This window comes from Hyla sarda, unplaced genomic scaffold, assembly GCF_029499605.1.
Source record: "Hyla sarda isolate aHylSar1 unplaced genomic scaffold, aHylSar1.hap1 scaffold_2681, whole genome shotgun sequence".
In the NCBI taxonomy this organism is placed as follows: domain Eukaryota; kingdom Metazoa; phylum Chordata; class Amphibia; order Anura; family Hylidae; genus Hyla; species Hyla sarda.
This window is the reverse complement of record NW_026609376.1, coordinates 12569-28066: the sequence shown is the minus strand read 5'-3', so window position 1 is coordinate 28066 and position 15498 is coordinate 12569. Positions and strand designations below refer to the sequence as shown.

Below are 15498 nucleotides of genomic sequence, written 5' to 3'. Positions count from 1 at the left end.
TTAGAAAATTATCCCCCAGTGTCTCCATCTGCTGGCGGTATTGAATAAGCATTGCTGCACTGATGGGGTATGCATTAGACGAAAAAAAAGAAGAAAAAGAAGAATAATACGCCCAGAAAAGAGGCGAAAAGGAGAAAAACGTAAAAAAACGTGAAAAAAAAGTAAGAGGAAGAGAAGGAAAAAAAGGTGGAAATGGGTTTAAAAGTGATTTCGGCGGAGAAATATATATATATATATATATATATATATATATATATATATATATATATACGCGCACACACACACATATATATAAACGTATTCTCCGTTGAGATATTGCAGCCGCTGCTGTGTCCAGGCCCAGGAGCCTTAGCACTGTGCTGTGATGTCACTCAATACCACTGACATCACTAGGTGTAAACAACATCTCTCCTTTGCTGTGTATGTGACTATGGAGCTGTTTGGTGATGTCGTCTATTATGGCCTTCATAGAAGCAACAGGAGATTGTTGCATCCATCTAGAACCCTCAGAACTACAGTGCTATGATGTCACTCACTTCCACAGGCCTTGCAGAGTGTAAACAACAACAACCCAGCTTTGTTGTGTATGTAACCATAGGGATTTGTGATGTCACCTAGAACCTTCACAGCAGCGACAGCTTTATGAGGAGCATCAGCACTGCTCTGCCTGAGCAGAACCATCACCGCCATAGGTTGTCAAATAACCCGGATTTAACCCACACAGGTAAGTCCAATGGGGTGCAGGCATGTCCTCTATGCTTACAGCTTCCGTGGGTGTTGGTTTGATACCGTTTGGGGACAGCCAAGGAGGCATCTGCAGGCAACAAAGGTAGGTGTGTGCTTGTGTGTGTGTTTCCTATGCAGATCCTAAGCCCAGTGTCACATGCAAGTAGGAGGAGTAAGAAGGGTTCCTGGCAAATCCGGGTTATGGATTGCATTTAAAAAGGCCCCGTGGGAGTGCAATGGGCCCCTGTCTTGCTGCTTAGCAATAATGGTATGGGTTTAGGTTCTGCTGTGTGTACTGGTGGTTGACTGCCCCCCAGCCCAGAGTGTGCATGGAAAATTGTCTGGCAGCCTCCCTGACAGCAAGCAGTGATAGTGCCCATGAAGGGGACCTTGTTGGGCCCGCCCCTTTCACGGTTATCGCTTCTCGGCCTTTTGGCTAAGATCAAGTGTAGTATCTGTTCTTATCAGTTTAATATCTGATACGTCCCCTATCTGGGGACCATATATTAAATGGATTTTTGAGAACGGGGGCCGATTTCGAAGCTTGCTTCCGTCGCCCTATGCATTGACCCGATATGGCAGTATCTTCGGGTACAGTGCACCACCCCCTTACAGGGTTAAAAAGAAAGATTCCTACTTTCATTGCTACCTGCTTGCTGGCTAGCCAGCTAGCCAGCCCTGTGGGCCTTGCTGCTGCTGCTGCTGCTGCAGCCAAAAAACAAAAGGTGGTGCTGCTGCTGCTTCTGCTGCTTCTGCTTCTGCTTGTGTCTGGCCCCTGTTGGAGCGTCCAGGCACAGGACTTCTGCTGCTGCTGACTAAATGGCCTCCTTAATTGGATCATTTGAGTAGGCAGCACACCTGTGCAGGTAGGGCATGACATGATAGGCAGCTGCCTTGATAGCGGGTGGGTGCTGAATGTTCCTAATTGACAAAATAAGATTAATGCTTATGAAGAAATATAAAATCTCATCCCTTCCCCAATATCGCGCCACACCCCTACCCCTTAATTCCCTGGTTGAACTTGATGGACATATGTCTTTTTTCGACCGTACTAACTATGTAACTATGTAACATAACATGGGGGGGGGGGTCTCCTGGCTGTTCACACAGGTGTGTCATTGCTGTACATTGACCATGCATTGCTTCTGTGGTATTGCAAAGGCAAAGACAAATGCTTCCAGCCATCCATTGCACTAATGGATTGGTCATCAGCTGGCTGTCTATGTCCCGCATCAATATAGACCAAAGTACAGAGGGTTAGGCTATGCTATTGTGCACCTACCTGATGCATCAGAAGGTGCGAGGCCCTTGCTAAATTCTGTGCACAGACTTTGAGATCTATGCTTTAGACTGTATCTAAACCTGCTCCAACATGGACTGACATTCTGGCCTACTTTCAGCCGATGCGACTTGTCTGTCGCTGAACAGTCGCTTTTTATGTATTCAGCACCTATGTATAATGTTGTAAAAATGCTCTAGAAGCTAAAGTCGCAGAAATGTCACACATATTTGGCCTGCAACTTTCTGTGCGACAAATTCAGACAGGAAAAATCAGTATAAATCCTTAGAAAATTATCCCCCAGTGTCTCCATCTGCTGGCGGTATTGAATAAGCATTGCTGCACTGATGGGGTATGCATTAGACGAAAAAAAGAAGAAAAAGAAGAATAATACGCCCAGAAAGAGGCGAAAAGGAGAAAAACGTAAAAAAACGTGAAAAAAAAGTAAGAGGAAGAGAAGGGAAAAAAAGGTGGAAATGGGTTTAAAAGTGATTTCGGCGGAGAAATATATATATATATATATATATATATATATATATATATATATATATATATATATATATACGCGCACACACACACATATATATAAACGTATTCTCCGTTGAGATATTGCAGCCGCTGCTGTGTCCAGGCCCAGGAGCCTTAGCACTGTGCTGTGATGTCACTCAATACCACTGACATCACTAGGTGTAAACAACATCTCTCCTTTGCTGTGTATGTGACTATGGAGCTGTTTGGTGATGTCGTCTATTATGGCCTTCATAGAAGCAACAGGAGATTGTTGCATCCATCTAGAACCCTCAGAACTACAGTGCTATGATGTCACTCACTTCCACAGGCCTTGCAGAGTGTAAACAACAACAACCCAGCTTTGTTGTGTATGTAACCATAGGGATTTGTGATGTCACCTAGAACCTTCACAGCAGCGACAGCTTTATGAGGAGCATCAGCACTGCTCTGCCTGAGCAGAACCATCACCGCCATAGGTTGTCAAATAACCCGGATTTAACCCACACAGGTAAGTCCAATGGGGTGCAGGCATGTCCTCTATGCTTACAGCTTCCCGTGGGTGTTGGTTTGATACCGTTTGGGGACAGCCAAGGAGGCATCTGCAGGCAACAAAGGTAGGTGTGTGCTTGTGTGTGTGTTTCCTATGCAGATCCTAAGCCCAGTGTCACATGCAAGTAGGAGGAGTAAGAAGGGTTCCTGGCAAATCCGGGTTATGGATTGCATTTAAAAAGGCCCCGTGGGAGTGCAATGGGCCCCTGTCTTGCTGCTTAGCAATAATGGTATGGGTTTAGGTTCTGCTGTGTGTACTGGTGGTTGACTGCCCCCAGCCCAGAGTGTGCATGGAAAATTGTCTGGCAGCCTCCCTGACAGCAAGCAGTGATAGTGCCCATGAAGGGGACCTTGTTGGGCCCGCCCCTTTCACGGTTATCGCTTCTCGGCCTTTTGGCTAAGATCAAGTGTAGTATCTGTTCTTATCAGTTTAATATCTGATACGTCCCCTATCTGGGGACCATATATTAAATGGATTTTTGAGAACGGGGGCCGATTTCGAAGCTTGCTTCCGTCGCCCTATGCATTGACCCGATATGGCAGTATCTTCGGGTACAGTGCACCACCCCCTTACAGGGTTAAAAAGAAAGATTCCTACTTTCATTGCTACCTGCTTGCTGGCTAGCCAGCTAGCCAGCCCTGTGGGCCTTGCTGCTGCTGCTGCTGCAGCCAAAAAACAAAAGGTGGTGCTGCTGCTGCTTCTGCTGCTTCTGCTTCTGCTTGTGTCTGGCCCCTGTTGGAGCGTCCAGGCACAGGACTTCTGCTGCTGCTGACTAAATGGCCTCCTTAATTGGATCATTTGAGTAGGCAGCACACCTGTGCAGGTAGGGCATGACATGATAGGCAGCTGCCTTGATAGCGGGTTGGTGCTGAATGTTCCTAATTGACAAAATAAGATTAATGCTTATGAAGAAATATAAAATCTCATCCCTTCCCCAATATCGCGCCACACCCCTACCCCTTAATTCCCTGGTTGAACTTGATGGACATATGTCTTTTTTCGACCGTACTAACTATGTAACTATGTAACATAACATGGGGGGGGGGGTCTCCTGGCTGTTCACACAGGTGTGTCATTGCTGTACATTGACCATGCATTGCTTCTGTGGTATTGCAAAGGCAAAGACAAATGCTTCCAGCCATCCATTGCACTAATGGATTGGTCATCAGCTGGCTGTCTATGTCCCGCATCAATATAGACCAAAGTACAGAGGGTTAGGCTATGCTATTGTGCACCTACCTGATGCATCAGAAGGTGCGAGGCCCTTGCTAAATTCTGTGCACAGACTTTGAGATCTATGCTTTAGACTGTATCTAAACCTGCTCCAACATGGACTGACATTCTGGCCTACTTTCAGCCGATGCGACTTGTCTGTCGCTGAACAGTCGCTTTTTATGTATTCAGCACCTATGTATAATGTTGTAAAAATGCTCTAGAAGCTAAAGTCGCAGAAATGTCACACATATTTGGCCTGCAACTTTCTGTGCGACAAATTCAGACAGGAAAAATCAGTATAAATCCTTAGAAAATTATCCCCCAGTGTCTCCATCTGCTGGCGGTATTGAATAAGCATTGCTGCACTGATGGGGTATGCATTAGACGAAAAAAAAGAAGAAAAAGAAGAATAATACGCCCAGAAAAGAGGCGAAAAGGAGAAAAACGTAAAAAAACGTGAAAAAAAAGTAAGAGGAAGAGAAGGGAAAAAAAGGTGGAAATGGGTTTAAAAGTGATTTCGGCGGAGAAATATATATATATATATATATATATATATATATATATATATATATATACGCGCACACACACACATATATATAAACGTATTCTCCGTTGAGATATTGCAGCCGCTGCTGTGTCCAGGCCCAGGAGCCTTAGCACTGTGCTGTGATGTCACTCAATACCACTGACATCACTAGGTGTAAACAACATCACTCCTTTGCTGTGTATGTGACTATGGAGCTGTTTGGTGATGTCGTCTATTATGGCCTTCATAGAAGCAACAGGAGATTGTTGCATCCATCTAGAACCCTCAGAACTACAGTGCTATGATGTCACTCACTTCCACAGGCCTTGCAGAGTGTAAACAACAACAACCCAGCTTTGTTGTGTATGTAACCATAGGGATTTGTGATGTCACCTAGAACCTTCACAGCAGCGACAGCTTTATGAGGAGCATCAGCACTGCTCTGCCTGAGCAGAACCATCACCGCCATAGGTTGTCAAATAACCCGGATTTAACCCACACAGGTAAGTCCAATGGGGTGCAGGCATGTCCTCTATGCTTACAGCTTCCCGTGGGTGTTGGTTTGATACCGTTTGGGGACAGCCAAGGAAGGCATCTGCAGGCAACAAAGGTAGGTGTGTGCTTGTGTGTGTGTTTCCTATGCAGATCCTAAGCCCAGTGTCACATGCAAGTAGGAGGAGTAAGAAGGGTTCCTGGCAAATCCGGGTTATGGATTGCATTTAAAAAGGCCCCGTGGGAGTGCAATGGGCCCCTGTCTTGCTGCTTAGCAATAATGGTATGGGTTTAGGTTCTGCTGTGTGTACTGGTGGTTGACTGCCCCCCAGCCCAGAGTGTGCATGGAAAATTGTCTGGCAGCCTCCCTGACAGCAAGCAGTGATAGTGCCCATGAAGGGGACCTTGTTGGGCCCGCCCCTTTCACGGTTATCGCTTCTCGGCCTTTTGGCTAAGATCAAGTGTAGTATCTGTTCTTATCAGTTTAATATCTGATACGTCCCCTATCTGGGGACCATATATTAAATGGATTTTTGAGAACGGGGGCCGATTTCGAAGCTTGCTTCCGTCGCCCTATGCATTGACCCGATATGGCAGTATCTTCGGGTACAGTGCACCACCCCCTTACAGGGTTAAAAAGAAAGATTCCTACTTTCATTGCTACCTGCTTGCTGGCTAGCCAGCTAGCCAGCCCTGTGGGCCTTGCTGCTGCTGCTGCTGCAGCCAAAAAACAAAAGGTGGTGCTGCTGCTGCTTCTGCTGCTTCTGCTTCTGCTTGTGTCTGGCCCCTGTTGGAGCGTCCAGGCACAGGACTTCTGCTGCTGCTGACTAAATGGCCTCCTTAATTGGATCATTTGAGTAGGCAGCACACCTGTGCAGGTAGGGCATGACATGATAGGCAGCTGCCTTGATAGCGGGTGGGTGCTGAATGTTCCTAATTGACAAAATAAGATTAATGCTTATGAAGAAATATAAAATCTCATCCCTTCCCCAATATCGCGCCACACCCCTACCCCTTAATTCCCTGGTTGAACTTGATGGACATATGTCTTTTTTCGACCGTACTAACTATGTAACTATGTAACATAACATGGGGGGGGGGGTCTCCTGGCTGTTCACACAGGTGTGTCATTGCTGTACATTGACCATGCATTGCTTCTGTGGTATTGCAAAGGCAAAGACAAATGCTTCCAGCCATCCATTGCACTAATGGATTGGTCATCAGCTGGCTGTCTATGTCCCGCATCAATATAGACCAAAGTACAGAGGGTTAGGCTATGCTATTGTGCACCTACCTGATGCATCAGAAGGTGCGAGGCCCTTGCTAAATTCTGTGCACAGACTTTGAGATCTATGCTTTAGACTGTATCTAAACCTGCTCCAACATGGACTGACATTCTGGCCTACTTTCAGCCGATGCGACTTGTCTGTCGCTGAACAGTCGCTTTTTATGTATTCAGCACCTATGTATAATGTTGTAAAAATGCTCTAGAAGCTAAAGTCGCAGAAATGTCACACATATTTGGCCTGCAACTTTCTGTGCGACAAATTCAGACAGGAAAAATCAGTATAAATCCTTAGAAAATTATCCCCCAGTGTCTCCATCTGCTGGCGGTATTGAATAAGCATTGCTGCACTGATGGGGTATGCATTAGACGAAAAAAAAGAAGAAAAAGAAGAATAATACGCCCAGAAAAGAGGCGAAAAGGAGAAAAACGTAAAAAAACGTGAAAAAAAAGTAAGAGGAAGAGAAGGGAAAAAAAGGTGGAAATGGGTTTAAAAGTGATTTCGGCGGAGAATATATATATATATATATATATATATATATATATATATATATATATATATACGCGCACACACACACATATATATAAACGTATTCTCCGTTGAGATATTGCAGCCGCTGCTGTGTCCAGGCCCAGGAGCCTTAGCACTGTGCTGTGATGTCACTCAATACCACTGACATCACTAGGTGTAAACAACATCTCTCCTTTGCTGTGTATGTGACTATGGAGCTGTTTGGTGATGTCGTCTATTATGGCCTTCATAGAAGCAACAGGAGATTGTTGCATCCATCTAGAACCCTCAGAACTACAGTGCTATGATGTCACTCACTTCCACAGGCCTTGCAGAGTGTAAACAACAACAACCCAGCTTTGTTGTGTATGTAACCATAGGGATTTGTGATGTCACCTAGAACCTTCACAGCAGCGACAGCTTTATGAGGAGCATCAGCACTGCTCTGCCTGAGCAGAACCATCACCGCCATAGGTTGTCAAATAACCCGGATTTAACCCACACAGGTAAGTCCAATGGGGTGCAGGCATGTCCTCTATGCTTACAGCTTCCCGTGGGTGTTGGTTTGATACCGTTTGGGGACAGCCAAGGAGGCATCTGCAGGCAACAAAGGTAGGTGTGTGCTTGTGTGTGTGTTTCCTATGCAGATCCTAAGCCCAGTGTCACATGCAAGTAGGAGGAGTAAGAAGGGTTCCTGGCAAATCCGGGTTATGGATTGCATTTAAAAAGGCCCCGTGGGAGTGCAATGGGCCCCTGTCTTGCTGCTTAGCAATAATGGTATGGGTTTAGGTTCTGCTGTGTGTACTGGTGGTTGACTGCCCCCCAGCCCAGAGTGTGCATGGAAAATTGTCTGGCAGCCTCCCTGACAGCAAGCAGTGATAGTGCCCATGAAGGGGACCTTGTTGGGCCCGCCCCTTTCACGGTTATCGCTTCTCGGCCTTTTGGCTAAGATCAAGTGTAGTATCTGTTCTTATCAGTTTAATATCTGATACGTCCCCTATCTGGGGACCATATATTAAATGGATTTTTGAGAACGGGGGCCGATTTCGAAGCTTGCTTCCGTCGCCCTATGCATTGACCCGATATGGCAGTATCTTCGGGTACAGTGCACCACCCCCTTACAGGGTTAAAAAGAAAGATTCCTACTTTCATTGCTACCTGCTTGCTGGCTAGCCAGCTAGCCAGCCCTGTGGGCCTTGCTGCTGCTGCTGCTGCAGCCAAAAAACAAAAGGTGGTGCTGCTGCTGCTTCTGCTGCTTCCGCTTCTGCTTGTGTCTGGCCCCTGTTGGAGCGTCCAGGCACAGGACTTCTGCTGCTGCTGACTAAATGGCCTCCTTAATTGGATCATTTGAGTAGGCAGCACACCTGTGCAGGTAGGGCATGACATGATAGGCAGCTGCCTTGATAGCGGGTGGGTGCTGAATGTTCCTAATTGACAAAATAAGATTAATGCTTATGAAGAAATATAAAATCTCATCCCTTCCCCAATATCGCGCCACACCCCTACCCCTTAATTCCCTGGTTGAACTTGATGGACATATGTCTTTTTTCGACCGTACTAACTATGTAACTATGTAACATAACATGGGGGGGGGGGTCTCCTGGCTGTTCACACAGGTGTGTCATTGCTGTACATTGACCATGCATTGCTTCTGTGGTATTGCAAAGGCAAAGACAAATGCTTCCAGCCATCCATTGCACTAATGGATTGGTCATCAGCTGGCTGTCTATGTCCCGCATCAATATAGACCAAAGTACAGAGGGTTAGGCTATGCTATTGTGCACCTACCTGATGCATCAGAAGGTGCGAGGCCCTTGCTAAATTCTGTGCACAGACTTTGAGATCTATGCTTTAGACTGTATCTAAACCTGCTCCAACATGGACTGACATTCTGGCCTACTTTCAGCCGATGCGACTTGTCTGTCGCTGAACAGTCGCTTTTTATGTATTCAGCACCTATGTATAATGTTGTAAAAATGCTCTAGAAGCTAAAGTCGCAGAAATGTCACACATATTTGGCCTGCAACTTTCTGTGCGACAAATTCAGACAGGAAAAATCAGTATAAATCCTTAGAAAATTATCCCCCAGTGTCTCCATCTGCTGGCGGTATTGAATAAGCATTGCTGCACTGATGGGGTATTGTCACGATGCCGGCTGGCAGGTAGTGGACCCTCTGTGCCAGAGAGGGATTGGCGTGGACCGTGCTAGTGGACCGGTTCTAAGCCACTACTGGTTTTCACCAGAGCCCGCCGCAAAGCGGGATGGTCTTGCTGCGGCGGTAGTGACCAGGTCGTATCCACTAGCAACGGCTCACCTCTCTGGCTGCTGAAGATAGGCGCGGTACAAGGGAGTAGGCAGAAGCAAGGTCGGACGTAGCAGAAGGTCGGGGCAGGCAGCAAGGATCGTAGTCAGGGGCAACGGCAGAAGGTCTGGAAACACTGGCAAGGGACACACAAGGAACGCTTTCACTGGCACTAAGGCAACAAGATCCGGCAAGGGAGTGCAAGGGAAGTGAGGTAATATAGGGAGTGCACAGGTGATAACTCTAATTGGAACCACTGCGCCAATCAGCGGCGCAGTGGCCCTTTAAATCGCAGAGACCCGGCGCGCGCGCGCCCTAGGGAGCGGGGCCGCGCGCGCCGGGACAGAACAGACGGGGAGCGAGTCAGGTAGGAGAGCCGGGGTGCGCATCGCGAGCGGGCGCTACCCGCATCGCGAATCGCATCCCGGCTAGCAGCAGGATCGCAGCGCCCCGGGTCAGAGGACGTGACCGGGGCGCTGCAGCGGAGGAGGTGAAGCGAGCGCTCCGGGGAGGAGCGGGAACCCGGAGCGCTCGGCGTAACAGTACCCCCCCCCTTGGGTCTCCCCCTCTTCTTGGAGCCTGAGAACCTGAGGAGCAGACTTTTGTCAAGGATGTTGTCCTCAGGTTCCCAGGATCTCTCTTCAGGACCACAACCCTCCCAGTCTACTAAAAAAAAATTTTTTCCTCTGACCTTTTTGGCAGCCAAAATCTCCTTGACCGAGAAGACGTCCGAGGAGCCGGAAACAGGAGTGGGAGGAACAGATTTGGGAGAAAAACGGTTGAGGATGAGTGGTTTGAGAAGAGAGACGTGAAAGGCATTAGGGATACGAAGAGAAGGAGGAAGAAGAAGTTTATAAGAGACAGGATTAATTTGACACAGAATTTTGAAAGGACCAAGATAGCGTGGTCCCAACTTGTAGCTAGGGACACGGAAGCGGACATATTTAGCGGAGAGCCATACCTTGTCTCCAGGGGAAAAAACGGGGGGAGCTCTTCTTTTCTTATCCGCGAACCTCTTCATGCGTGAAGAAGCCTGTAAGAGAGAATTTTGGGTCTCTCTCCATATAATGGAAAGGTCACGAGAAATTTCATCCACAGCGGGCAGACCAGAGGGCAAGGGGGTAGGGAGGGGGGGAAGAGGGTGACGGCCGTACACCACGAAAAATGGGGATTTGGAGGAAGATTCAGAGACCCTGAAGTTATACGAGAATTCGGCCCATGGAAGGAGATCTGCCCAGTCATCCTGGCGGGAGGAAACAAAATGTCGCAAATAATCACCCAGGATCTGGTTAATTCTTTCTACTTGTCCATTGGACTGGGGATGATATGCAGAGGAAAAATTTAATTTAATCTTGAGTTGTTTACAGAGAGCTCTCCAGAATTTAGACACGAATTGAACCCCTCTATCCGAGACAATCTGCGTAGGCAACCCGTGAAGACGAAAAATGTGTACAAAAAATTGTTTAGCCAACTGAGGCGCAGAAGGAAGACCAGGAAGAGGAATGAAATGTGCCATTTTGGAGAATCGATCAACGACCACCCAAATAACGGTGTTGCCACGGGAAGGGGGTAAATCAGTAATAAAATCCATACCAATCAGAGACCAAGGCTGTTCGGGGACAGGCAGAGGATGAAGAAAACCAGCGGGCTTCTGGCGAGGAGTCTTATCCCGGGCACAGATAGTGCAGGCTCGCACAAAGTCCCCAACATCCGTCTCCAGAGTTGGCCACCAATAGAAGCGGGAGATGAGTTGCACAGATTTCTTGATGCCCGCATGACCTGCGAGATGGGAGGAGTGACCCCATTTGAGGATTCCGAGGCGTTGGCGTGGAGAAACAAAGGTCTTTCCTGGAGGAGTCTGTCTGATGGAGGCAGGAGAAGTGGAGATCAGGCAGTCAGGTGGAATGATGTGTTGCGGAGGGAGATCAACTTCTGAGGCATCCGAGGAACGAGAGAGAGCATCGGCTCTAATGTTCTTATCGGCAGGACGAAAGTGAATCTCAAAATTAAATCGGGCAAAGAACAGAGACCACCGGGCCTGGCGAGGATTCAGCCGTTGGGCCGACTGGAGGTAGGAGAGGTTCTTGTGGTCGGTGTAGATAATAACAGGAAATCTTGATCCCTCCAGCAGATGCCTCCATTCCTCAAGTGCTAATTTAATGGCTAGAAGTTCTCGATCCCCGATGGAGTAGTTCCTCTCCGCTGGAGAGAAGGTCCTAGAGAAAAAACCACAAGTGACAGCATGCCCGGAAGGATTTTTTTGTAGAAGAACAGCTCCAGCTCCTACTGAGGAGGCATCAACCTCCAATAGGAAGGGTTTGGAAGGGTCAGGTCTGGAGAGCACGGGAGCCGAAGAAAAGGCAGACTTGAGTTGTTTAAAGGAGTCTTCTGCTTGAGGAGGCCAGGACTTGGGATCAGCATTTTTCTTGGTTAAAGCCACGATAGGAGCCACAATGGTAGAAAAATGTGGAATAAATTGCCTGTAATAATTGGCGAACCCCAAAAAGCGTTGGATAGCACGGAGTCCGGAGGGGCGTGGCCAATTTAAGACGGCAGAGAGTTTGTCTGGATCCATCTGTAGTCCCTGGCCAGAGACCAAATATCCTAGAAAAGGAAGAGATTGGCATTCAAACAGACATTTCTCAATTTTGGCATAGAGTTGGTTGTCACGAAGTCTCTGAAGAACCATACGGACATGCCGGCGGTGTTCCTCTAGATTGGCAGAAAAAATTAGGATATCGTCCAGATATACCACAACACAGGAGTATAATAGATCACGAAAAATTTCATTGACAAAGTCTTGGAAGACGGCAGGGGCATTGCACAGTCCAAAGGGCATGACCAGATACTCAAAGTGTCCATCTCTGGTGTTAAATGCCGTTTTCCACTCGTCCCCCTCTCTGATGCGGATGAGGTTATAGGCGCCTCTTAAGTCCAATTTAGTGAAGATGTGGGCACCTTGGAGGCGATCAAAGAGTTCAGAGATGAGGGGTAAGGGGTAGCGGTTCTTAACCGTGATTTTATTAAGACCGCGGTAGTCAATGCAGGGACGTAGGGAGCCATCTTTTTTGGAGACAAAGAAAAATCCGGCTCCGGCAGGAGAGGAGGATTTACGGATAAAGCCCCTTTTTAGATTCTCCTGGACGTATTCGGACATGGCAAGAGTCTCTGGGGCAGAGAGAGGATAAATTCTGCCCCGGGGTGGAGTAGTACCCGGGAGGAGGTCGATAGGGCAATCATAAGGCCTGTGAGGAGGTAGAGTCTCAGCTTGTTTTTTGCAGAAAACATCCGCGAAGTCCATATAGGCCTTGGGGAGACCGGTTACTGGAGGAACCACAGAGTTACGGCAAGGGTTACTGGGAACCGGTTTTAGACAGTTCTTGGAACAAGAGGACCCCCAACTCTTGATCTCCCCAGTGGACCAATCCAGGGTTGGGGAATGAAGTTGAAGCCAGGGAAGTCCAAGGAGAATCTCCGAGGTGCAATTGGGGAGGACCAAAAGTTCAATCCTCTCATGATGAGATCCGATGCTCATAAGAAGGGGCTCCGTGCGGAAACGTATGGTACAGTCCAATCTTTCATTATTTACACAATTGATGTAGAGGGGTCTGGCGAGACTGGTCACTGGGATGTTGAACCTGTTGACGAGAGAGGCCAAAATAAAATTTCCTGCAGAACCAGAGTCCAAGAAGGCCACTGTAGCGAAGGAGAAGGCAGAAGCAGACATCCGCACAGGCACAGTAAGACGTGGAGAAGCAGAGTAGACATCAAGGACTGTCTCACCTTTGTGCGGAGTCAGCGTACGTCTTTCCAGGCGGGGAGGACGGATAGGACAATCCCTCAGGAAGTGTTCGGTACTAGCACAGTACAGGCAGAGGTTCTCCATACGGCGTCGTGTCCTCTCTTGAGGTGTCAGGCGAGACCGGTCGACCTGCATAGCCTCCACGGCGGGAGGCACAGGAACAGATTGCAGGGGACCAGAGGAGAGAGGAGCCGAGGAGACGAAACGCCTCGTGCGAACAGAGTCCATATCTTGGCGGAGTTCCTGACGCCTTTCAGAAAAACGCATGTCAATGCGAGTGGCTAGGTGAATAAGTTCATGTAGATTAGCAGGAATTTCTCGTGCGGCCAGAACATCTTTAATGTTGCTGGATAGGCCTTTTTTGAAGGTCGCGCAGAGGGCCTCATTATTCCAGGACAATTCTGAAGCAAGTGTACGGAATTGTACGGCATACTCGCCAACGGAAGAATTACCCTGGACCAGGTTCAACAGGGCAGTCTCAGCAGAAGAGGCTCGGGCAGGTTCCTCAAAGACACTTCGGATTTCCGAGAAGAAGGAGTGTACTGAGGCAGTGACGGGGTCATTGCGGTCCCAGAGCGGTGTGGCCCATGACAGGGCTTTTCCGGACAGAAGACTGACTACGAAAGCCACCTTAGACCTTTCAGTGGGAAACAGGTCCGACATCATCTCCAGATGCAGGGAACATTGGGAAAGGAAGCCACGGCAAAACTTAGAGTCCCCATCAAACTTATCCGGCAAGGATAAGCGTATCCCAGGAGCGGCCACTCGCTGCGGAGGAGGTGCAGGAGCTGGCGGAGGAGATGACTGCTGAAGCTGTGGTAGCAACTGTTGTAGCATAACGGTCAGTTGAGACAGCTGTTGGCCTTGTTGCGCAATCTGTTGTGACTGCTGGGCGACCACCGTGGTGAGGTCAGCGACAACTGGCAGAGGAACTTCAGCGGGATCCATGGCCGGATCTACTGTCACGATGCCGGCTGGCAGGTAGTGGACCCTCTGTGCCAGAGAGGGATTGGCGTGGACCGTGCTAGTGGACCGGTTCTAAGCCACTACTGGTTTTCACCAGAGCCCGCCGCAAAGCGGGATGGTCTTGCTGCGGCGGTAGTGACCAGGTCGTATCCACTAGCAACGGCTCACCTCTCTGGCTGCTGAAGATAGGCGCGGTACAAGGGAGTAGGCAGAAGCAAGGTCGGACGTAGCAGAAGGTCGGGGCAGGCAGCAAGGATCGTAGTCAGGGGCAACGGCAGAAGGTCTGGAAACACTGGCAAGGGACACACAAGGAACGCTTTCACTGGCACTAAGGCAACAAGATCCGGCAAGGGAGTGCAAGGGAAGTGAGGTAATATAGGGAGTGCACAGGTGATAACTCTAATTGGAACCACTGCGCCAATCAGCGGCGCAGTGGCCCTTTAAATCGCAGAGACCCGGCGCGCGCGCGCCCTAGGGAGCGGGGCCGCGCGCGCCGGGACAGAACAGACGGGGAGCGAGTCAGGTAGGAGAGCCGGGGTGCGCATCGCGAGCGGGCGCTACCCGCATCGCGAATCGCATCCCGGCTAGCAGCAGGATCGCAGCGCCCCGGGTCAGAGGACGTGACCGGGGCGCTGCAGCGGAGGAGGTGAAGCGAGCGCTCCGGGGAGGAGCGGGAACCCGGAGCGCTCGGCGTAACAGGTATGCATTAGACGAAAAAAAAGAAGAAAAAGAAGAATAATACGCCCAGAAAAGAGGCGAAAAGGAGAAAAACGTAAAAAAACGTGAAAAAAAAGTAAGAGGAAGAGAAGGGAAAAAAAGGTGGAAATGGGTTTAAAAGTGATTTCGGCGGAGAAATATATATATATATATATATATATATATATATATATATATATATACGCGCACACACACACATATATATAAACGTATTCTCCGTTGAGATATTGCAGCCGCTGCTGTGTCCAGGCCCAGGAGCCTTAGCACTGTGCTGTGATGTCACTCAATACCACTGACATCACTAGGTGTAAACAACATCTCTCCTTTGCTGTGTATGTGACTATGGAGCTGTTTGGTGATGTCGTCTATTATGGCCTTCATAGAAGCAACAGGAGATTGTTGCATCCATCTAGAACCCTCAGAACTACAGTGCTATGATGTCACTCACTTCCACAGGCCTTGCAGAGTGTAAACAACAACAACCCAGCTTTGTTGTGTATGTAACCATAGGGATTTGTGATGTCACCTAGAACCTTCACAGCAGCGACAGCTTTATGAGGAGCATCAGCACTGCTCTGCCTGAGCAGAACCATCACCGCCATAGGTTGTCAAATAA

At 48.5% G+C, this 15498-nt stretch overlaps 4 non-coding genes across 4 annotated transcripts; all 4 read left to right on the top strand.

Moving 5' to 3' along the window:
• The first annotated feature begins 1142 nt into the window (after window positions 1-1142).
• On the top strand, window positions 1143-1333 carry LOC130324909 (U2 spliceosomal RNA). The gene has a single exon (XR_008869815.1). It is a non-coding gene; the product is annotated as a U2 spliceosomal RNA (small nuclear RNA).
• Window positions 1334-3441: 2108 nt separating this feature from the next.
• LOC130324908 (U2 spliceosomal RNA) lies at window positions 3442-3632 on the top strand. The gene has a single exon (XR_008869814.1). It is a non-coding gene; the product is annotated as a U2 spliceosomal RNA (small nuclear RNA).
• Window positions 3633-5729: 2097 nt separating this feature from the next.
• LOC130324907 (U2 spliceosomal RNA) lies at window positions 5730-5920 on the top strand. Its single transcript, XR_008869813.1, has one exon. It is a non-coding gene; the product is annotated as a U2 spliceosomal RNA (small nuclear RNA).
• A 2099-nt stretch (window positions 5921-8019) lies between these two features.
• On the top strand, window positions 8020-8210 carry LOC130324905 (U2 spliceosomal RNA). The gene has a single exon (XR_008869812.1). It is a non-coding gene; the product is annotated as a U2 spliceosomal RNA (small nuclear RNA).
• The last annotated feature ends 7288 nt before the right edge of the window (window positions 8211-15498 follow it).